This window comes from Argiope bruennichi, chromosome 7, assembly GCF_947563725.1.
Source record: "Argiope bruennichi chromosome 7, qqArgBrue1.1, whole genome shotgun sequence".
NCBI lineage: Eukaryota > Metazoa > Arthropoda > Arachnida > Araneae > Araneidae > Argiope > Argiope bruennichi.
Window position 1 is genome coordinate 99407702 of NC_079157.1, and position 25833 is coordinate 99433534.

A 25833-nucleotide genomic window follows, 5' to 3' on the forward strand; every position below is an offset into this window, starting at 1 on the left:
TTAAATTTTATTTTTATTTTGTGAGAAATATAGTGTTGAAAAATATGGTTGAAATATATCTTTAAAAATTTGTAAAAATAAGAACTTAATTTATAGGTTAAAGAATTGATATCATTAAAAAGATAATTTTTTTGAACTTTAATTTGATGCAAAAAATCAATTTTGTGCAGTAATACTTTTGGAACACATGGTGGAAAAACGCCGAAATTTCGATTGATTTTTAATTAAAATTCTAATTAAAAACTTTAAAAAATTGCTCCGAGGTGCACATATCCGCCTCCAAGGTATAAACATGCCGAATTTGGCAGCTGTAGGTAAAACGGTATGGTTGGTAGAGCGCCAACACACACACACAAACATACATATTGAGCTTTATTAACGATGGCTTAATTCTTTGGATATAGTTCACACAAAAATACTAAAATCTCGATTAAAAAATGGGGGGGGGGGGTAGGAGAATGAGATTTTGTGGTTAGAGGTATTTTTTGATGTCAGATAAAAAAAATAGAAAAACATTTGGATAGGGGCACCCTAATTACCTAGCATAATGAAATATACTTTAGGACCTATTCTCATACCTACCAAATACACATAAAAAATTTCATAAAAACCGGTCGAGCCGTTTCGGGGCAGTACGAACAAACACCGTGACACGAGATTTTTATATATTTGATTTATAATACACGATATATTTTTTTAGATTTTCAAGTTACACGATATTCATTTTTTGAAATTTTTATAATTAGCATCTTTTACTGAAAATAAATTCACTGCAATTGTTAAACCTATACTCATATTATGCTAATTTTGGAGTCATTTATTCTGAATTATTTTTTTTTTTTGAAGGATACAGATCTGTGGTTATGAATTTGAACATTATCGCATCACAACGTATAATCAATTTGCCATTAAAAAATACTTTAAAAGACAAATATCTTTCTAATTTTTTTATAATTAAAATAAATCATTCGTTTTATATGATCTAAATTACCAATTAGATACAAAAATTACTGGCGAAAAACTCCATTTTAGAACTGAATTTTTGACTATTTACATTGCCGAAAGTATCCCACTCCACTTAAAAAATTAATTATATTCTTAGTTATCAATGAAATGTGCCTCACTAAGCCACTAAATCTGGTTTAAAAATTAAAACCTGAGGTTGGTCTTCTCGAAACTTTCTGGCCTATTCTGGAATAGGTATGTTATTTTGACCCTGCCTGCATAAAATTGTGGAACTCGGAAAAGCTTTGATTGCCACGAGTATTCAGAATTTTATTTTCAGAGACCTGTACAGGAAAAATTTGTGCTTCATAGTATAGTTTAAAGCAATATTTATACATTTTGGACACATTGTTTTTCAATTAAATCAAACAAAATGTGACGCAGAATTACAATTTTAGCAACATAACTACATAAAGAAATCTTATTTACTTAAATCATTTATATTTGAATTATCGTGTTTCCGATAATTCAAATAGATATAGACAGATAATTTAGACAGATATCAACTCTTTGTCAAATTCGATTCAATTTTATTGAAAAGTTCTATATTTTAGATGTTAAAATTGAGTACTAAATTCTATTTATCTAAAAATGCTGCGTTTCAGAGTTGAATTTATTTGAATTGAAAATGCAGGAAACCAACAGCCAACCAATAAATGAATTTGGTTCAAAATTTGATCAAAGCCTTTTCTTTTTGCAATTATTATTTACTTATCGCCTCAGGTAACCAGCCAGTGCGATTGAGTACATATTTCAAATTTCAGTCAAATAATTTATATATAACTGTGACTCCACCAAATTTCTGGGTGTTAAAGTCGTCCTACATTATTGTCTTAAGTTGTTTCGATTGTGAATATGAACCTTCCGAATGGGGGCCAGTACCGTGACATCATGACGCTACTAAAAATGTAAATGTCGATTGTCTATTAATCTATATTCGAAAGTTTGCGGTATTGTAACTTCACTTTATAACTCATGTTATGAACTACAAAGATATTGTTACAAATTGGTAATTTTGCTACCCGGCACGAATAGTGTCATCCTGGGAAAAACCATTCAAACCCTTTGTAAGATCTGTCCTGTGCGTCAATAACCTGAGAGCTTGGCGATCATTAGACGACTTGGCGACGAATTTGACGAGTTTGGCGACTAAATGGATAATACTGGAAAGTTCGAGAACTTTTACGATGCATCCACTAAGACCCGTGATACAGCCAGGTACGCTCTGATTGGTCTGAAGATTATAGCCCCGCCTCCCGGAACTATAAAAGACGAGCACTCTGAAGCTGGGAAGAAGTCGTGTATATAAATTCCCAAAATTACAGAACACCAGCGCAATTCAAAAAGGAAAATCATTTGCATCCCTATTTAAAGTCCCACCTACTCAGGAAACCCCACAACAGGAAAAAAGTCACACCGCACCAACCATAAGCAGAAATCCCACCCAAATACCAAGCAACCCAGACAGCAATCAAGATTTTTCCGACATATTCAAGCTAGTGAAACATCTGAAGTCCATTATGCAAGCAATACCAAATATAAAAGATTTACTAAATAAAATAGACAACGACAATAACCCACAAAACAAACTATTCATCCTGGCAGAAGCCTTTGATAACTCCCTCTTCAACACCCTAATATGAACAATAGCAAATCTGGTCTCCTTATCTGCTCTTGGAACGCAAATGTACTCATTAATAAAATCAACAAACTCCACGATTTCACAACAAAATACAACCCAGACATAATGGCAGTTCAAGAAAGCCACCTCCGCACTAATAATAAAACTGCAATAGCAAATTATACCTTCTATTCAAACCCCACCAGAACAGGACGTAGTATCAGAGGAACTGGCATATTAATTAAAAATAATATTAAACACTCTTACTATCCGAACCCAACGCTCAGATACCTGGAAGCAACTATAGTCTCAATCCATACTACCATCCACAACAAAAATATAAATATCATCTCCACCTACCTTCCCCCATGCTCTGATAACGCCTTTGTAATAGATATCGAAACGCTAATCCAGACCAACTTTGAAACCATCCTCATTGGCGATTTTAACGCAAAACATAAAAATTGGAACTGTGAAAAAGCCAACCCTCTCGGTATGAGATTAAATTAATTCACCAGAAAACTTAAAATGAAAATTATAGCACCTGACTATCCAACATGATTTACCAAAACCATAGAAACAATAATTGACTTTGCAATAACCAGAAATATTAATTACCTCCACGAAATTAAAACAGTTACAGAACTCTCCAGTGATCACCTACCAATCCTCCTTTACATCAATATCGCAGAAATCAACAACAACAAAAAAAAAATACTACAAAATCAAGCCAAACTAGTATCAATTCAGGAAATACCTCAACGAAAACACGCAACTAAATAATAAACTCAACTCTCCAGTAGCAATAGAAAAAGAAAAAATATAACCACCGAAATCTATAATGCCTTCTATCAAACTGCCGAACTTCATAAAGCTAGCTCCCTTAAACCCCTTCAGAAATAAAAGCACAAACAACCATCAGAAATAGACTTAGGAAAACTTGGCAAAAAACAAGACACCCCGTAGACAAGGAAAATTACAATCGTGCTAAAGAAAAACTAACCAGGATGTGGAAAGAGCATAGAAGCAATAGCTGGGAGTATAAAATCGAAAACGCTAACGTCGAAGATAACTCGATCTGGAAACTTATCAAAAAATTCACAGGCAACAAGTTTCGCATCCCCCCTCCTCAGAGAAATAAATACAATAGCCTACAGCAACAAGGAAAAGGCAGAAGAACTTGCTCACAATCTTGAAGACCAATTTAAATTAAATCCCATTGCAGACCCTACCACAGAAAAAATAGTCAACTCCGCAATAAGAAAATTTTGAAATAAGCAAACTCAAAACCCAATTCAACCTTGTAAACCTGACGAAATCATAGAAGCTATTAAAAATACAAAAAAGAAAAAAAAACTCCGGGTGAAGACTGCATGACAAATGAAATGCTCAAAAACCTACCAACTAAAACCATATTTAGAATCACTAAACTCACCAATGCAATAATGAAATATTATGACTTCCCATATGCTTGGAAAACCTCAAAGTCATCCCAATTAACAAACCAGGAAAACAAGCCCACAACCCAACAAGTTATCGACCTATTTGCCTCCTCCCCACCATCAGCAAAATTATCGAAAAAATTATTTACAATAGGTTAAAACCAGAAATCGAAGACAAAATTATTCCGTATCAATTTGGTTTCCGTAATGAATATTCCACAGTAGCCCAGTTATTTAGAATGACTGAAATTATCAAACACGGATGGCTTAATCAAAAAGACACTGGTGCAGTCATCTTGGATATTGCGAAAGCTTTCGACAAGGTTTGGATCAAGGGACTCATCTACAAAATAATCCAACTAAATATCCCGGACGGCCTAATCAAGCTCCTGGCATCTTACTTAACATTCCGAAAATTCAAAGTTCGTGTTGAAGAGGAATTATCCTCACCCAAACCACTCCAAGCTGGCATAGCCCAGGGCTCCATTCTTGCACCAATCTTGCACCAATCTGTTTCAACATTTATATCAATGACATCACTAGAACCACAAGAACACAACTATATCTTTTCGCCGATGATACGGCAATTCTCAGCACTAATGAAAACAGAAATAAAATAGCAGATGACCTCCAACTTCACCTTAACCAATTGGAAAAATGGCTCATTAAATGGAAGATTAAAGTAAACGCAGAAAAAAGTCAGGCAATCTATTTCTCAAGCAAGAAAAATAAACCAACTCCTGCTACCCTCAACAAAATTACAATCCCCTGGCAAAAAGAAACTAAATACCTAGGCGTAATCCTTGATCAAAAACTCACGTTTGAGCCACACATTAGTTCCATCAGGAAGAAATACCTAACAGCAAAAGCCACCCTATACTCACTTATCAACCACAACTCCAAACTCTCCATAAAAAATAAAATCCTCATTTACAAATCTATTCTTAGACAAATTCTCACCTATGCAGCCCCGATTTGGGGGGTTGCAGCGCAGACCCACATCACCAAGCTAGAAATCCTGCAAAATAAAATCCTCAGGCAAATCTCCAACGTGCCCTGGTTTGTTAGAAATAACAACATGAGAAAAGATTTTCATATCAACCTTTCACATCATCAAATTTTCACATACAACCCTTACGATCCATTGTACAAGAAAAGACCGCGAGCACTCCTGAATTGGGGGGAAAATCCATTAAAAAGGAGTCAAAGGCATGACCAACCGCTAAACCGCAAAGAAGAAAGACGACGACTATTAAGAAGCCATGTGCCAGGCACGCGTCGACCTTGGGGAACTTCATAAACAACTAAGAACCCTGTTCGAACCGGTTCTTATCTCCTTTTCTGCCAGACGGACGAGAATGAAGATCGAATTGCTGACCAGACAACGCCCTTACTAACCCTTCCCAACCCATTAAGTACTTTAACTTAGACGTATTCTTATCAGTTTCATCCCTTCTTTCTTATTTACTATGGAATTATTTTATTCTTGTAATTTTCTTATTTTTATCCTTTTCTTCCTTCTCTCTCTTTTTTTTTTTTAACAATTAACAAGCTTTACAAAAACTTCTAAATTACTATGCACTACATTATTATGTTATACTATGTTTGCACAGTTATCTTCCAATAGCACGATTAGGGAGCGGAGATTATAGGCTGATCGCCCAGGCTCTCCATCAAAAACTACTATTCTGGTGGCAAGTCGTGTATATCGTCAGAAATGGTGTGTGAGAGAAGTCGGAGTCGCCGACACGTAGAGAAACTGGAGGATTAAACAGCAAGAAAGCTTCTGAACTAGCAATTAAATGTGCTGCGTCTTTACGATTGATTAGTTGTATTTTTGTAGAAAAAAAATTTCGTAACAATATTAAACAGAACCTTTTTTCTTTCAACTACAGAAAAAAATTCAAGTAATTAGATAGGTGAAGAAATAAGGAAAATAGTTTGAACTTCAGTGTAACAGATGTAATCTATTAAAAATTAAAAAAATAATAATAATTCCAAAAATTTAAAATTTTGCACGCTTATTAAATAGGTATTTTTATACATATTGGAATGATAAAATATTTGTGGTTTTTTCATTCTTCGGAATTTATGAAGAAAAAACGACAAAATTCAACTTAATTTTTAATTAAAATTTTAAAAATCTATCTGAAATGCACTTCCTTAGCCTCCAAGGTATGTATGACCCAAATTTAGTAACTGTAGGTCAAACGGTCTGATACTGAGAAGTTCAATTAACATACGCATTCATCTTTAATAGAGTTGTAGGTTCGTGCACAGACAGACTTTCTACGAATAGACTCCGTTCAAAATTAGACAGAAACCATTAATTTTGTGTAAACACTACATATCAAATTTCATTCGTTTAGCTGGAAATGTTTTTGCGATATTAAGTTCATGAAACAATTCCAAAAATGTGTTTTTCGCGCTCAGAACGTGGCGATTCGTCAAAAAGTCGAATTCCATACAATACTTTTCCTTTGTATATATGCTTTGTACACGAGAAAGTAAAAACACTAAGTTAAAAATCCGATATGAAAAGTTGGTTCTACATAGATAGAATCTGCATCAAAATTCTTCTACAACTGCTTCAAAACGCTGATCCTCTTGATATAATTAAAGTGTTTTTAAAAATGTATTTTCCGAACTCGGGACGATCTGAAACGTGGAGATTCAGTCTCTCAATTTGAATTTTTTGCCTACTGTAATACTTCCTCAACGCTTCGTAAACGAGAAAGGAAAAATTCTAACTTTAGCACATAAAGAAATGAAGTTTCAACAACAAAATTCTACCTTATATTATATATTACTGAATTCTAGTAGTTGAGTAAAAAAGTCTCTTTTGAACAAAACTCGGAGAATTCATTTCAAATACTTCACTTTTTATTTACTGTTAAGTTTTTTGTTACGGCTGTTTTCATTATAGTGCTCTTTAAAGCATATGCCATAACATATGCGTCTTAATTTCCTTCAAGACGAAACAGTGCAGGCTCACAAAAACACCAATTTATTTAACTCTTTCAGATCTAAAATTAATGAGGTGCATTATTATATATATGTGGATATAAAGTTTCCTTTTAGTGCATAGATCTCAAAACTAATTGCAAGTTTGTTACAATTCCTAAAAATTAATGTTAGTTTTTTTCTCTTGTACGGGCTATATAATAATCATTACCCAACAAGAATTTGAAAACGATGCTTCTTGCACAATAACAATCGGAATTTATGTACGAATGCAAGGGTTCAATATTATTGTAATACAAGTACAAGATTGGCCGAAAGCTTGGGGACAGCAGTGATGAGCCAGAGGTGGTGTTCTACCTTCACCTTTCTCTCTTATATTAACAGAAGATGGCAAATTTTGAGCTTCATAGCACAGAGAAGAAAATCGAATACTTATTTTGAAACATTTCCTTCCCATTGATTAGATTTAAAGTTCAAACAGATCAAAAGTAATGGTGATGAGATCCCATTCCAAATTCACTTTGTTTCGAATTATTCCATTCACATAGTCGTAAATTTACAAATCGACTGGCGGTCATTCCTTTGAAGGAAAGTGTTCAAAGTTTAAAATATCATACAGATCTTTAACTGTACATAATGATGTATTTTTCTGATATTTTAGCAATACGTAGCAAATACAAGCAATGCAAATTTTGACAAGTAAGAAAAGGGTTTTTTTTTGTTTTTTTTTACCGAAAAGTTAAAAGCATGCATGACTTTTTTTTTAAGTTATTGACATAACGGGAAATGGTAAAGAAAAAGAAAACTTAAGCATTCCAAAATCGATATTTTATTGCATGTAAAAGCAGTTTCACCAATTGTTCCTGTCCACAATGCCGATTCGTTTCGAACGATGGACTCTTATTTGTTTATTTTTAGGAAAGACATTGCCATTTTTAAGATAAATATTCGGGAAAAAAGTGATATTTTATACATACCATTAAGTTATAGGACTGGAATGTTTTCAAATTATCAGTCTTTTCGCAGATTTATACAAATGCCGATACCTATAAGAGTTATAAAAGAACATGAGCAACACATATCATATTTCCATCAAAAACTATTTATGCTAATATGGAATTATAATTTTTTTGTGGGGGAGGTGCAGTTAAAATTATTATATATTAAGAGAGGCAAGCACAACTTTCATCTGCGTTTTCCCCAGGATACTGAAAGTGTCAAACGGCCCTTTGCGTTAAATCTTTAGATAAATGTAAATATTATAAACAAAATCAAATGAATTAATGAATAAATTAATATACTAAATCAATGCGAGAATTGCGGTTCTCAATATACTTTGTAAAAAAAAATGGCATGTTTACAAATAATTTGATATATACAATTATTATATAATTAACATAAATGAAATAGACTCTCCAACAACGAAGAGTGATCATAATTATATCAAATGGAGCATTCAACGGACATTTTCAGGAATTAACCAGGAAATATTCATGCATCTTTACCTTTTTCTGAACAGGCATCTGATTTCTAATTGACAAATTATGTCAGTATGTGGTGAAATGAATACCAGTTAATTATAACTCCATTATCAAGTTCAAACAGGTCTCGAACTTTTATGTGCGCTTATTGCTAGTGGGATGTTAAAGCATCAGTTTTAATGTTCATATTAATATATATCTGCATAAATTTTCTTTACTGAACAAGGACAAAAATTAAGTGCTAAGATTAATATATAACTTTTTTTTTCCGAGATTTATGAAACCTAGTCAAAATTCATTTAATGCTTTATGTGATCTAGTTTATATAGAGCTGTGTCATAGGAGAGTCCATTGTATAAGAGAAAAAAAACAGTAATTGCAAAAGAAAATAATTTTAAATTAATGAATGAAAATAAATTTACCTTCCAACTATTTTCATTCTCTTTGCAGCTGAAAAAAATTCATCCATTGATCTAGTAAGGTAAAACTCCAGAGTTGATTTGATATCAATAAATGTTTTAGAAGGATCATCCGTTGCCAAAGATCATCCATCATCATTAGACTCCTGTGACAACACTTTTTATTCAGAGGTTTTGACTAATTTCAGAGTTTCCAGAGAACCTCTGTAACTTGCAGTATATCGGCTCCCGAAGTTTGCATTTTGAAATGTAAAAAACAAAAAGTTAATAAAATTGACCATTGCATATCTCCATTTATATAAGTAATATAAGATCAAGATAAATTTTAATCAATGTAAAAAATGTAGATGTGAAAGATTTGTTACAAACCAACTAAACTGTAGTTCAAACCACGGAGCTGCGCTAAAACAAATTATCAAGTGTGTTTTAAATTTATGTTACATCATTGGTAAGCATCAATCTATGCAAAGCTTGTACATCGTCTTACCTGCCATTAGCAAGAGTAGACATTAAAAATATGCACATTTAAGAAGAGCAAGTTGTATTACTCGCAGGAAAGTAACACTAAATCTACCACGAGTGGTCAAATAACGGTTTTCTAATGGCGATTCCAATGTATCAGAGAAATGCCTGCACGATTAGGTTAAACTGGTTTGATGTTTTTAATTTTAAGAAGTTTACTTATAAAAGAAAGCTTGAAGAGCTTTTAACACATTGATCGATGTAGAATTTTATATAAATTAATTGAAATATGGCTTTTTTATTTTCAAGTTTATTTTGTAAGGATATATAAACATGATTTGTATTTTATTATACTGCTGTATTTTTTTTTTTTACTTTATTAATAAATGCATAAAAAATACATTTTGTGGATAGATGTGTCAAATTTTACTCAAAAACCGTTGATGAAAGGGCTGTATCCATACGCATCTAAACACAGATTTCAAAACTGCAATGTGCTAGGTGAATAAAATTAAGTACATAGTTTTTACATTAGACATGCCGATTTTTAACATATTTTCTGTACCAAACAATTATCCCCTCTAACAATAAAAATGGATCAATCAACCATGTGCTTGCTCAAAGGCATTATTTAGGAGCTAAGTAGGAGCCACTCGGGCATTCTTTATCTTGTTCTTAACCGTTATCCTATTTTTAAGTAAAGAATGATGTCAACAAGTGACGAAATGAGCCATTTAGCATAACTTGAAATTCAATTTGGAAATTAAAACTGAATACTCAAAATAATATTTCTGAAAATTAACTCTATCTTGCTTAACAGTCCGGTATGCAAAAATATCCTTATTTAATAAATAATGTTTGTAGAAAATTATGGATATTTTCATTTAAAACAATAATCATTTATTAATTATAAATAAAACGTTTAATTTTAAAAATGCAGAATTCTGTACATGGGTCACTCCTGAAAACTGTGAATCATTTCGCAAAACAATTGCTTCAACAAAAATATATGTTAATAAAATTCTAAATTTATAAATGACAATAAAAATCTATAAATTACAATTTTACTTACCATTGGAATTATTCACCAATATTGATATTTGAGAAATTATTTAATGTAAATGTTCATTGTTTAGAAATTAGGGCTTCTTAAGCTTATCGTAATAGTTTTATTTTTATACAAAAAAAATTATAGGTATATTACAAATATGAAAAATTGGAAATTTTAAAGATTAATTAGGAATTAAAAGAAATTGAAATCATTAATATTAACTGATAAGTTTTAGTTTAAAACATGTGAAGGCAAAACAATTTTCGTAATTGATTATGTTTGCGAATGTAAATGATATCAAAAAGGGCGCATTATAAAAATTGTAATACCTAACAGGTTGGCTCACGACAAAATTTAAGAAGCCCTCATAGAACTTACCAACATCAGATTCTAACATTCTTTCATCACGGCATTGTTAAAAATTTCACCTAAGGCAGTTTTTCAATAAGGAGCCAACTTCAAATTACATTATTTAAAATTAAGCTATTAAAGATCTAATGACCTAAACTATATCGAAAAATGTAGAGTTGCAGTTAAATTAATGCATAAAATATCGCAGTTTATTTATCATGAAAATGTAATAAAAATAAGTTTTCAATAGTCCAGCCAAAATCGGCAATATCGTTGTGGCTCTTTTACTGCAAAACTGCATGCATACTTTTTTACAACGCAGTTAAAAAGGCCGGCTTTATACGAATGCTCCCTAAAAAATACTGTTAAGCGGTAAATTTATTTGCAACAGACTACAATGTAGATAAATTTCCCCATGTCCTATAATTGTAAGCATTTTAAGCTCGATATATTATACTCGTTATAGGAAATTCTATTTTAAGACATTGAAAAAAAAATTCTTTCATTAAAAAGTCTTACAAAAATCTTAGCAATTCCATTTCAAGCATTTATAATAAAATCATATTCTAACTATACATATGCAAAAGTGAATTTTTAACGCATTTACCGAACTGTACATGCACAATACTGAGAGATTCCATCCTTCCGATCAACGCCTAGATTCGACGTCTGCCTCCGCTTCATCACTGTCGTTCTTTGAGCGTTTCGTGGGATTCAGTCGACGCGACATTCCTGTGACAGGAAACGAATCTCGCAGTGTTCGGCAGACCACAGCTTCTGCTCTTACATCTTCGCTTGTCAAAGAAATATCATGAATATATTTATTGTGTACAATAAATTGGATTTGAGTGATATATTCTATAGTAATAGTCAGTGGCATAGAGAGGAGGGTTAACGACTACATCTATCCCCATTGTCAGACTTGTAAAGCTCCTTGAAGGTTAAATACAGTCGGTGATAAGAACTGAAGAGTAAAAGTTGTAAATGATCCCAAATTCAAACAATGTTTTTCACGTTAGTAGTGTGAAACTAGCAATACTCTTTTATGGACATTTGTCTCATGCGTTAAACGTGCAAGTATCAGGCAATTTTCCATGCCAGCGTCAGTGACGTTGAGACGAGATCAACAATAAGCTACCACTCATGACTTATACTTATTACAAACAGAATATCTTTCTGAATGATATTGCATGGTTTCAAATTCCATTCCACTTCCACTCAATGAACTTAGGTTTTGCTAATGGAAGAAATCGTTTTTATGTACTTCCGCTAATACGGCAGTTTATTCATTTGGCACATTCTGTTTCTTTATTTTGTAAATCAACGAGATTGAGCGGTGGCATTTTTTATATTGTTTAATAACAGTTACCTGCATGAAGATCATCATTTTGAAGAATCACAGTGCCTATCTTGAAATGGACTTTGCAATTCTGAATCATGATTAGATAACAAGGATATCAACTTTACTAGAACTATTTTTTAAACTTCCTCTTCACGCCAGTGGATCGTACATGCTGAACATCAGGATCGCATGCACAATGGATCTTTGATGGCTTCAAACCCTGAACTGGAACTTTAGTTCCAAAATCGATGTTTTCTTAAGAAATCATCGTGCTCACTTCCCTTTCTTTTTTAAGATGGAAGTGACAGAGTTAATAGCGATAACGGAAGTTTCGAAATCGACAATGGAGGCTTATATGGGATACAGATATCTTCTCTAAATTTACAGATTGTGTTTATTTCAGCGATTTTTGAAAACATTCGACTTCCTAAAAGAAATATACATAGATTTCTTTTTCGTCAAACTAAGATAACGATTATACGCAAACCCATTTAAGGCAGCGTAATGAGTAAGGTAGTAATAATAGTGCAGTGATAATAATGTGTCATCACAGCACTATGAACTTGAATTATCACTGACTTATAATATGCTTTATTTACTTTCTCAAACCACCTGAGTCACATCTCAAAATATGCTGCTAGCCTTATTCCACAGAGAGATTCACTAAGCAAGCAACTGACATATCACCGGGCAGCGTTGCACACGGCATTTTTTTAATTTTTTGTTAATTATTTTATAAATTAACTTATATTAATTGCATGTATACTTTTTTTTCTTTTGCTTAAATAATAAAATAATTCACATTATCTATTTAATATAATAGCCTCCTAAACTCTAAATCTCCTATTTTCCATAAAATACACATGGAATGTATTGCTCCGGTAGAAAATTACCACAACAGCATATTTGGAGCTTTTTGGCGGCTGCGAGCGTAAAGTCACCAAATAATTTAGACCTGAGAAAAAAAAAATGTCACCAAGATTTGCAAAAACTAGAGTACAAACCTAACGCTACAATTTTTTTCATTTTTTTCAAGGGAGGGGAGGGGAGGGCGTTAATGGTGTAAAGGATTTCGTGATAAGGACTCTTCGACCTCGAAGTCGATATCTTACCGGTAGGCAGGACATCGCGACTCGGAAATCTAATGAGAGAAGCCAGACGGGGACAAAGAAATGATTATGTTCAAGGCGCCATTTACCCTCCTCTACGCCACAAAATATACATTTGAAATTATTTAATAGATAACTATAACTTGTTTTACTGCTTGAATAAGTTCTCTGCTTTGAATTCAAGGAAAATATTACATGATATTGAATGTCATATGGCACCGTAATTTAGTTCCAACAGAAGCTGCTTTAGCGGTGTACCAAAATAAAATGTTTATCCATTTGAAATTGTTGCAGGGAACTCGCTTACGCTTCGTCCAGTATTGAAACTATCAGACTATGCCAGTGATTGTAATACAAGATTTCAGTATTTAAAATGGGACGAGGAAGAAATGTGTTACAAGGTGTAAATAGGGTGTGATGAAACTGTTGCCTTAAAACTAGAATAACAAACTTAAAAAAAAAAAAAAATTCAAACCGTAATTATTTTACGAAACCAACGGCCTCCCTTTCAAAGACGGAAGAATCCCCTTTATTTCTCTCAAAAAGACTAGGTGTAGTCAGCTATTAACTTCTCGCCGCTCGATGTTCGATTGTTTAGACTCATTCACATTGGTGAAACAATTTTTATTTTTTTTCCCCCAAGTTTTGGCAGCAAGATAGAATTCGGCGAAATAAAAAAAAATAAAAAAAAAGATAAGAAAGTAAAGCTGTTTGGTCTCATTCGGAATTATTATTCTTCCTGTCTTTTTCTTTCTTTCTTTTTTTTCTTTTAAGGTACGCCAGAAGAAACGGATATGTTTTTGAAACACTCATTCGTCGTTCCAGCTTCAGTGGAGTAAATTGGTTTAATCTATGTTATTGATTCACGCCAAAGCTAGTCAGTGGCTTGTTCAAATATATTCTTTTGAGTAAGAATGGAGACGTATTTACAGTTTGATTACCGCCAGAGGAGCAAGACCAATCAATGGTTTTTGAAAATTGCGTTTCTCTCTTTCACCAGAGAAAGATCAGTCAGTGACCATTGATCTACAAGAAATATTCACCGATGTAGGTAAGTAAAATGAATTTTGGTAAAGTTTTGAAAGTCTTCATTCCGTTCTGTGAAGCATAAATTTTTGAAACCTGCAAATATTTTATCTTCTCTGGCGATACCTCCTTAGCTTAACATTTTTAAATAAGTCAAATATTCAAGACTTCTAATTATTTTTACAATGCTTTTTTGTATTTAAATATGGTTAGCTGCAAATAAATATTCAGAAAGAAAAATTTTTGTCCAAGCTCGTTTAAAATTCTCAGTTACGAATCATGATTAACTTTGCAATTACGTTACAAGGGATAGTCATTTTAATAGCATAAAACTAGCTTAACTGCATCTAACTTAGGTTTATTACATCTTATAGATAAAACCTTCCAATGTTTCTTCGAGTGCAGCTTTGTTACGAACCAAAACGCAGCAGCTTTGAATGAAATGGTATACCCATTTATAAATATTTTGATTGATGGAAGGCGTGTTTCTCGTCGATATATACGAGTCCACTACAAATCAAACGATACTTTTATTTTACGATTATTTATCTGCCTATACATGCTTGTGGAAAAAAGCTTTAGAAAAAAAAGTCAAGATTTTTCATTCACATTAATAGAGACAAGAAGGAAACCTCGTTTACTTTTCTTAAGATATGCCGCACTCGAGAATAATAAAAACAAAGAATTAAAAGACATTTTCAATTGCCGATATGCACATACAGTTGAATACTTGTTAAACAAATTAAATCAATGTTTAATATCATCAGACAAATGATAGTCAATTATTCAAAAAGCTAAAACCGAACTATTACTGTAGAATTACAAAATAGTTGCTAGAAATAGAAAGTAGTGTGCATTGAACGATCCCTTAGAAATTTTAAGTAGAGTTGAGTCTATATCGATTGCAAACAAGTTAACTTTTACCAGCAGATTGTATGCGAATACTATTCCTTTGTTTTGCCTATTTGAAGGATGGCCCACGAGGTTCTTAAAACCGAAGTTCCTAACTCGGGACATAACAGATGATATGAATATTGATAAGACATTGAGATTACTTATGAAGTGGTTGCACATTTTGAAGGGTCGCCACATAGAGAAGTTAGATAATTATTGATAATATTTCGAAAGAGAGAAAAGAAAATATATTTATATATTCATATAATAAGGAAAGATAATTTTATCTAAGGTATTTTTCGGCAAAAACAGTCCCCTATCCAGAGTAAGGTATTTTTCGGCTTGATAAAACAAAAATTTTTATCAAACACATATGAGATGCCGAGGTCGCTTGGCGTTTTTCAGAAGTATGAGGTCATATGGTTTAATTTCTTTAGTTGCAATGTTGTCGCTTCTGTTGAATTTATCAAAAAAATTATTTTCCATTCTTGTTGCACACCCTGAGAAAGACGAGGATAGGAAATATTAAATTTAAAATCTCTCGACCATAATCATCTTTCAAAAATCGGCGAAGCATTTCACTGTTTTTGGAAAAAAAATCGCGTTTTAAAAGGATATTTAGAAAGGATTTTCTCGAGATTATTTAAAACAAACGGATGAATAAACGTTGATTTCGAAAATTCATATATGATGAAATTTCAGAATCCGACCAGACATATAAAAAATTGTAGAATCTGATTGTGTTGTTTTTGACTAAATGTTAATCATACTGTCAATAGATGGCAGTCTTCAGAAAATTTTAAATCTCTTCTGATCTTATTAGTGTGTTTTAATAATTAACTAACAAGTGAAAATTCCCTATACATGTTAAAACTAAATAATTACTCACAGAATATGAAAGGGAGACGATTTCTTAAATATTGCAATTATTTCTCGGCTTTCAGCGTTGGCTATCTTTGCAATGACATTTTATAATGTCACAAGTTGAATCGTTAATTTTCATTTATAACATTTTACTGGTATTTATCAAAAAAGGAAACCTTCTTAAGTTAATAAAAGAATTAAAGTATGAAAACACTCAGTCATTAATTTTCTAAAAATAATTGTAATTGGAGAACGTTAATAACGGAATAATCGTTTTATTCATGTTAATCGGATACTGCTTTATATAAATATTAAACCTCATATTAAATAAAAATTGTTTTTATCTACTGGAAATGCATCTTAATGAACTTCTTGCCTTAATGAACTCCACTCCTTGCTTTTGTTCATTTGCATCTGCAGAATTGGGTCTTGAAAATAAAGTAACAATGCGTGAAGTTAAAACTCATATTTTGGAAAATTATTTTAATATTTAGTAACAAGGAATTTACTTAATCCTTATTTTCAAATTTTTGATATAATATAGCTGACTCTGAAGTGGAAAAAAACGTTACACGACCCATTTATAAAATATATGGAAATGAATTTTCTGAAACAATTTCAAGCAATGTAAGGGGGGTGGTGAGGATTCTACGTATTGTTAACACGCAAAATATATGAAAACTGGAGCTAGAGCAAAATGAAATTTTTCGAACTATTTTTTTTCTTTATATGAAAGGAAAAATGCTTTTTGTTTAGCTCAAAAATGTAAGAGTATTGCCGCATTTAAATATTATGAAGATAAATAAATTAATAATTGAAGTAATATACAGCGGGAATGCTGCAGTTCAATTGCGTTAATGACAGAAAACTTAGAGACAACCTAGTTTGATTGAAAATTGACATTCGCACCTTCAAACGATACTCCTTATCGCAGTTGCTTATCATTGCAATTTTGTTGCATAAACGAATACGTGATTTCATCAGTACAAAGCGATTTCATAAGTAATGTATGGGATATAAATTGTTATATTATCAATTTTATTAATATATGTGATTATAGCAAATATTTGAAAAGGTTTTACTCTATATTTAAAAACTGTGAAATTCACAACGTTTTTAGAAAAAGGAACCGGTTTGCAATTTCGAATACATTTGAATCTAAAATATTCACTATTCAAAGAACACAAAATTCTTGGTTAAAAAATTTACATGAATCATTTTGTTAAATTTACCTATTATTAAATTTTGAATTGTTGAGCATTGATTTTCAGGTAAAAAGATAATATAAGCAGTCATTAATTATCGCAAAGAAGCAATAAAATAAATACATTGAGCACCTCTTTCCAAAATGAAACGCTGTCTTCGAAATTTCCAACAAAACTGGGTATATTTAATTATATTTAGAAAACAAATCAGCAGAAATGGTCTTCTTAAAAGTTTCTCCCATACTCATTAATAAAGGTGTTATTCCAGAGAACGCCCTCTGTGGCATTGGTATAAAGATATTAACCTTTGGCGTGGAATTTCAGCATTTTTGGTCGAATCTATTGTGGGATCCTTGGAGAGGTTTTAAAAATTGATCCCTAGCATAAGGTTAATAGTAAGTATATGAAAATCGAATTTAGGTTTTCGACGTGTTTTTTCCCAATGGATTGAAAGAAAAATTTAACATAAAACTGCATATACCAAAAAAAAAACATAACAAATTTGATTCGTTTAAGATTATATAAATCGACAGACAGTCAATCCCTTGTTGGGTCAAACTCAAAATTGACATATATTAAATCTATCTAGATCTTTTCGTTTTGTAATTATCACGATAATTTATAATCTTCCAGTGAACTGACAAACTGCCATTGAATAGTTTTCCTTAAAATTTGATTGAAATCTAGAAATATGGCATGAAGAACGTATACTAAATTTCATCCGTCTAGCTTAAAGTGTTTGAGGTTTCTTTGTCAGAAATAGGCATAATGCCGAAAATCTGTTTTTAAAATCTGAGAGGTCTAAAACATGGAGATTCCGCAAAATTTCAAGTTCAAATATTTTGTGATTACAATACTTTCTCTTCTTCATATAAGTAAAAATACAAAGCTAGATATTAATTATTTCTTCGCTAGAATATCCTAAAATATATGCTACTCATTGATTTTACTGAATTTTAAATATATTTTTTTTCCACAGCTTTATTTTTGTACCATAAAATTAGGTAGCAATTGCATGATTTAAGCGTTTTCCAATCTAATTTAACAAATTCATATAATAATTGAGTCTCAAATGATAAGGAAATGATTTAAGCAGCTACAATTTTGTTTTATGGAGAAATATTGTTATTACTAACGTTATTAACTAAATAACGTTTAAGTCATTTTTCTCAAAATTAAGTGCGAATCTGTCATTCATTTAGTACAATGATGTCCAACTGAAACCAAATCGTTTGCCAATGAATTATTAAACCTTTAATAGCAATTCAATTCATTATTCTAATTTTAAAAATTAACGACAACTTAGCAGATTTTTTTTCAAATATTTTTTGTTTCGATATATCTCAATAACATTATTCAAATCAGAACAAAAATCTTAAATTTGATATCCGCTTTGCAATATAAAAGATACAATAATAGTACAAAAAGGACAAATTTAATTGATTTCTTTTTATATCAGAAAAAGTACTTTCAGTCATAAATATGATGTGCAATAAAAATTGGATTAAATCCTTAAACGAATATCCAGTTTTGAAATTAATCCATAAGTTACTCAGGAAAGCTATGACATAAGCCTAAATTAGACAACACTATTTTGATAATCTAACGACTGAGCTTTGACTATTCACATATGATAAAAAGATCCTTTGTCAAATTCGATTACGAAATTCATATCACTAATCGATTGTAAAAATAACTGCATGAAAGAATTTAATATTTAAAAATGTATTTGAATCAATCTTCTCGCTGTTTTTTAAAATCCTGATAACCACTGACATTTAAAATACAGTATTGATGAAATTTATAATTCACTGCATTAGATTGATTTATTTTATCAAAAAAATAAATGGACGCTTTTGTATAATTTTCCGTATTCATAAGGAAAGATCTATTTAAGGACATACATGAAGTACTCAAAAATACTAGGAAGTAACTATTTATAAATGATTCTACAACCTTCAATTCTACAAGGATCAAGTTATTTTTATGTCAAATTTTCGTATAATTGAATTTTAAAAAAAACACATTTCAATTATGATCATTAATAGTTTCAGAAAATTAAGACCCAAAATAACATTTTGCGGTGAACTGAATTTCTAACCAATGGAACACATAAAATCCCTGAGGAATTAATCATTATAATAAATTATTTGATGCTTAAAAACTTTTAAACTTTTTTGTTGGCAAGTAGATTCATGAAAGGGCTTCGAAGAATTTTTTTCTTATCTTGGCGAGATATTTTTTAAATTATCACTGATAAATTTCCAATAATTTAGGGCACTCCGTCTACTTGACTTTAAAGATAAGATAGAACTATATAATGCAAATATGCTATAAGAAAATTATATAATACAATTAAATGGCGCTTGTTTTTCTCTGGCAGATTAGATCGAAGGGAATGTTTCGTCATAACTTACAACACAATGCTGAATAGATTTGATTTACTTATACTTATTTAATAAGTACTGCTAATTTACAAAAATTCCAGTTTGCTGAAAAAGTCTTAATATTTCCTTACTTAACGATTACGAAATAAAAATAAAATGTGTTAAGTAAAATTGCCTAGCATTCCAAAATTGATATTAATACACGTAAAATTTAAATTAATAAAATAATTTTAATTTAAGAAAAATCAAAGAATAAATATTTAAATTTTTATTTACTCATCTTAAGATTTACTTATATAAAAATTTATTTAAAAAGACACATAATATTAAGTGTAAGAATCATAATTCATTAATAGAACAAGACATTAAAAAATTGCAACATATATTTTTTTTTTCTCAAGCTCCATTTAGATAATTTAAATTGCACCAATCAGATTTAATAAATTGCTAAATTAAGACAATACTTTTTAATATTACATTCAATTACAATTTTGAGACAGTCAATGTGCTACAAGTCTCATAAACCCATAATTTCCAAAAAAAGAACATCAACGTAATATATATGCATTATACACAAAAGTTCTGCATCAGAAATTGGTAACATAAAATATCAAAATATACACAGATTACAAGTAAAAGCATTTTTAGAATTGGAAATTATTACTTTCATTTTCATCACTTTTTTTTTTTTTTCCTTCTTCTTTTCATTTTTTATTTTTTATTTTTTTAATTTCCTTTTTATTTGTTTTTTTTTTCTTTTCATTTTTTTTCCTTAATTTTTTCTTTTTTTCCCTTCTTTTTTTCATTTTTTTTCCTTTTATTATTATTATTTTTTTCTTTTTTTCAATTTTTTTTTTCTTTTTTTTATTTTTTTTTCATTATTTTTTCTTTTATTTTTTTTTTCTTTTTTCAATTTTTTTTCTTTTTTTTATATTATAATTTTTTCTTTTCATTTCTTTTCTTTTTATTTTTTATATTTATTTGCATTTTCCCCTTTAACAATATTAATACAGATAAGCTATACAGAATAACATACGGCATATTTCATACATTATCACTAGATTAATACAAAAAGTTAATACAATTTAACCCTACATGGCGCCTTTTTTTTCAACCACATTTCTGTAAATCGATCTAATAGAAGTAGAGAAATAGAATATTAATTTTCCAGCTTAATTTTTAAAAGCTAAACTTTAATAAATCATTACGAACTCTAAATCATTACTTTTTTTTCTAAATTTGGTTTATAATGGAACTATAAACCAAATTATCCTATTATAAAATAAAAAATGTATTAAATTATTTTATCATTATATTCATAATTTAAATGAAAATAAAATTTAAGAATTATTGCGCAATATAGTGTTAATATCAAATTTTTGATATTAGCCAATATTGCATTAATTTGCTTCCACATAAACTATTATCATTTACTATTAAAAGGAAAATAATCTCAATCTAATTTCTAGAGATCATGAATTCTTTTAGATAATTTGCCCTGCATGGGCTTCGGTTTTAACTGGAGCTAACCTAGCATATGCATGAAACACACAATATAAAATTTAATTTAAGATAAAATATTATGATCAAAGCCGAAAAATGATATTTTCTGATTTGATTAATTCTGCCAAACCTTATAGAAAAGTAATGAATTTTACAATTTGGCAAGTCCCAAATTTGGCAAATCCCAAATTGTAATTGCATGATAACTTCAAAGACATTTATGACACTTTCACAATGATTGAAATTAAAATGTTTGCTTGCCGACTGAGACGCCAAAAAAGGAAATAACTGTATTTCTATACATATTTTAACATATTGATAATTCCGACTGCTTACAACTTATTCTTACCTCAAATGATTAAAATCAAATTTCGTAATTTTTAATCAATCTTGATAAGCAAGATTTGGAGTTTGTGAATTTCATCAAAAAATACTTATTATTAAGTCAATGGATACAATATTCGCAAATCATTTTTTCTAAAATTATTTATTAAAAACAAAGAAAAATCTTTGTTAAAATAATAGAAAAAGTTTGTTAAAATAACACACTCTTTTTATCAACTTGAGAAACAAAGTCTGGAGAAGTTTTACTATATAAAGTTGATGTGCTCCTATCGAAGCTATCATTTAAGCAAAAACACTCTTTGCACCAATGCATTTCTTCTTTCAAATTAGGTATTTAACAAACATTGTCTTTTTTGTTTTTAAATTCATACTCAATTTCTCAGACATGACACAGACTTTGGAAAAAAGCTGAATATTAAATAATGAACTAAATATTAAATAAATACCAAAAAGTAAATCAAGTAGTAATAGTTGAACGGTAAAATGAATTTAAACAAAAGGTGCATGAGATATTTACAATTTTTTAGAATTATTACATAAAATAATCAATTACAATAATAATAAAATTAAATACTGAAAACACTGAAATCAGCGGAAATGTGCCATGTCTTAATTCTGCATTAAAATATGCATTTACATTTAATAATTTACAATAAACTTCTGCAAACGTAGTACTACACTTAAAATTGCAACATCATGAACATATGGTATAATTAACATCAAATTAAAATTTCAGCATCCCGAACATATGGTATGATTAACATGAAATTCATTTTAAGCATAAATCAGAAATTCGATCACAAGAAATAAAATAAAGCAGTGTTGATTTTTCAAAAACACATATTTTTGAAAATTGCAACATTATTAGCAGAAATAAGTCGCATTCAGTCGAAAAATTCAAAAGGAGTAACTGCTTTATTACAAGGCTGCTTGTGCGCCGAATGGAAGGAATATAAAAATGAGACTAATTTTTCCTTTCAGTTTATCGGCAAACAGCTCAAGAAACACACTGAATACAGAACATTTGATGTTTAAAAGTCAGTTCAGAGTCCATAAGCGTACAATGGTGCCCGTCACAGTACACTGTTCTACGTATGGTCGAAGAGGCTATATTCGTAAGACAGTTGGGCACGACACTTCTCTCTTTTCTTTTCTTTTAAAAGATAAGTATAGTAACGACTTCTTCTCAGATTATTTTCGGTATATTCTTTTTCATTTAACTCAAAGTTAAAATCAACTCTGTAAAAATTAGTTCCTTAAAAGTTAGAGCTTATTCCTTCTTCCAGGCTTCCCATTTCGTACAACTATTTATTTCTTCTCCTGCCTTCTTTTTCTTCCACTTCTGCTAACAACAAGTTATTTTTTTTATTTCTGTTGCAAGAGGTTTTCCCCTTTTTTTTCTTTTTTTCCCCCACATCTCCTAAATGGAGGTGGTGGTGGTTAAGGAGAGCCCGCTTCGAACAGAAGCTATCTCCTGTAAATGGCAAGAAGTTGATGTAAAGTAACTTGGCTTTGAGTTTTTCTCCTTTTATATTTCTTCTTGCAGGAGGGTTTTTTTTTTTATCCTTCTCGCAAGAGATTTTTTTTTTAAATTTCTTCTCGCAAGAGGTTTTTTTTTTTTTTTTTTTTTTTTAATTTTTTCTCGCAAGAGGGTTTTTTTTTTTTTTTTTAATTTCTTCTCGCAAGAGGTTTTTTTTTTTATTTCTTCTCGCAAGAGAGTTTTTTTTATTTCTTCTCGCAAGAGAGTTTTTTTTTTATTTCTTCTCGCAAGAGAGTTTTTTTTTTTTTATTTCTTCTCGCAAGAGAGTTATTTTTATTTCTTCTCGCAAGAGAGTTATTTTTATTTCTTCTCGCAAGAGAGTTTATTTTTTTATTTCTTCTCGCAAGAGAGTTATTTTTATTTCTTCTCGCAAGAGAGTTATTTTTATTTCTTCTCGCAAGAGAGTTATTTTTATTTCTTCTCGCAAGAGAGTTATTTTTATTTCTTCTCGCAAGAGAGTTTATTTTTTTATTTCTTCTCGCAAGAGAGTTTATTTTTTTATTTCTTCTCGCAAGAGAGTTTATTTTTTTATTTCTTCTCGCAAGAGAGTTATTTTTATTTCTTCTCGCAAGAGAGTTATTTTTATTTCTTCTCGCAAGAGAGTTTATTTTTTTATTTCTTCTCGCAAGAGAGTTTATTTTTTTTTTTTTTTTAATTTCTTCTTGCAAGAGAATTTTTTTTTTATTTCTTTTCGCAAGAGATTTTTTTTTTTATTTCTTCTCGCAAGAGAATTTTTTTTTTATTTCTTCTCGCAAGAGAATTTTTTTTTTTTTATTTCTTGTCGCAAGAGAATTTTTTTTTTTTTATTTCTTGTCGCAAGAGAATTTTTTTTTATTTCTTCTCGCAAGAGAATTTTTTTTTTTTATTTCTTGTCGCAAGAGAATTTTTTTTTTTTATTTCTTGTCGCAAGAGAATTTTTTTTTTTTTTTATTTCTTGTCGCAAGAGAGTTTTTTTTTTTAAATTTCTTCTCGCAAGAGTTTTGTCTTTTACAAGATTTTATTCCTTCACCAGAGTCTTTCTGGGTCCACTTTCTTTATACAAGAGTTCGCTACAAACAACTTTATTTTCTTTCGGTCTCTGATGGCAATTCCTGATTTCACACATCGAAACAGCTGCAAATCAATCAACAAGATTCACATAATTACTTGTTCTGGATTATAAGGTATACAGTTTCACAATGGTTATATAGTCCAGCGCCCAACAACGTGTTTCTGATACATAAATCTGTATCTTCTATTGTAAAGGCAACAACTGGGGGAAGGAGCCGGAATAGTATATAAAATAGCTATTTTGAAGCTGGAAAAATTCGACATCGTAGGCTTTTTTGCCCCTACTCCTTTTTGTTGCATATTTTTATAAGCTCACTTATCGAAGAATTGAAAATTTAGGCAGGAAATGATCATGGTTCATAATAATTTCCATGTTTACATCAGCACAAATGAAAGTGGTACACTTTGAGCTCACTTTTAATCGGGAACCACAACAAACCGATATTCTGTATCAATTGGTAAGTCCTTGAAAGTTACACTCGTGCAGCCACAGCAGTATTTTGCAGTACTGGGAGTTTTCTTATAACGACTGTATGACTGCTCAGAAATTACAGGTTATAAATTATTACAGAACAAAACTTAATATTTCCATTTCAATGAAACATTTGAGAAACAGAAACAATTATGATGTTGCAAATTTTAAGAAGTACTTTATATATCAAATACAGGAAATTAAAATTTGGAAAAATGCATTGAAAGATATGCTATTTTGATTCTTTAAAAAAATATTTATCCCTAAATATCTGCTCTAAATTATATATCTTTAAAAAATTTTTTTGAAAGTTATGCTAAATTAACAGTATTTGATATAGAATATTATTTTAGTAAATTATTATCTGAATACTGTTTAATTTTACTAAAAGAAAATGTTCGAATGTCTTCTATCATCTGCACATGAATAGGAATAAGTTTCAGGAACAAACATGAATCACATTTAATTATTTCATTGAACATAAATTTGATCACAAAAGTTCATAAAAAAAATCTGAATATTGATTAAAATTATGAAAACTTTTTTTTCCCAATTTCCAATGGAGAGAAAATTTGACAACACGAATATAAAGTTTTTCTGCAAAACAAGATAAAAATAAACAATTTATCACATTTTATAACAAAAGCTTAAACTAATTGATGCTTTATAAAGCTCATTTAACAGTTTAAGTTTTGATAATTGTTTCTATTTTAACAAAATAATACTTCAGAAACTTCACAGAAATACTAAATACATTGGTGCAAAAAATAAAGTTTAATTTCCTTTCCAAACGTTATTTTTGGAGTCTCAGTCATTCTAACAACACACATTATTAAATTATTTAACACTTTAACTGCCATGGGGTTCATTGGTGACCAGTGGTCCAATATAAATTACATTGTAAGAAATTCAACACGGTAGTCAATATGTTAATTAACGAACATAAAATTCCATAAACTTAAGGAACATGAAACATTAAAAAAATACAAAAAAAGAAATTAAGGAAAAATACAAAAAAGGAAATTAAAAAAATATTTTTCCTTAAATTTTGTTAATTTTCATATAAACATAGAAGCAATAAAAAACGAAACAAAACATACTCTTTCTGCTAGATACAATGCAGACATATACTGTATACATAGAATAAAATTAAGACGTCAAATGTACTAAATATATTTTTGACACTGAGCTGTGTTTATTTTCAAAATCCCCAAATGGGGATTTGTCAACTAATGGATTAAAACAATAATAGCTATTTGGTGCAATACATAATAAAGGAGCAAATAATTTTAAGAGAAAA

At 30.2% G+C, this 25833-nt stretch overlaps 1 long non-coding RNA gene across 1 annotated transcript in view; it reads right to left on the reverse strand.

The window, feature by feature from the left end:
- The window catches only part of LOC129976489 (uncharacterized), a 72715-nt gene that overhangs the window by 28719 nt on the left and 18163 nt on the right, over positions 1–25833 (reverse strand). The window contains exons 3-4 of the long non-coding RNA XR_008785148.1: positions 8936–9142; positions 8010–8078 (exon numbers count right to left, since the gene is read on the reverse strand). This is a non-coding gene — a long non-coding RNA (uncharacterized LOC129976489). The remainder of the gene's footprint in view (positions 1–8009; positions 8079–8935; positions 9143–25833) is intronic.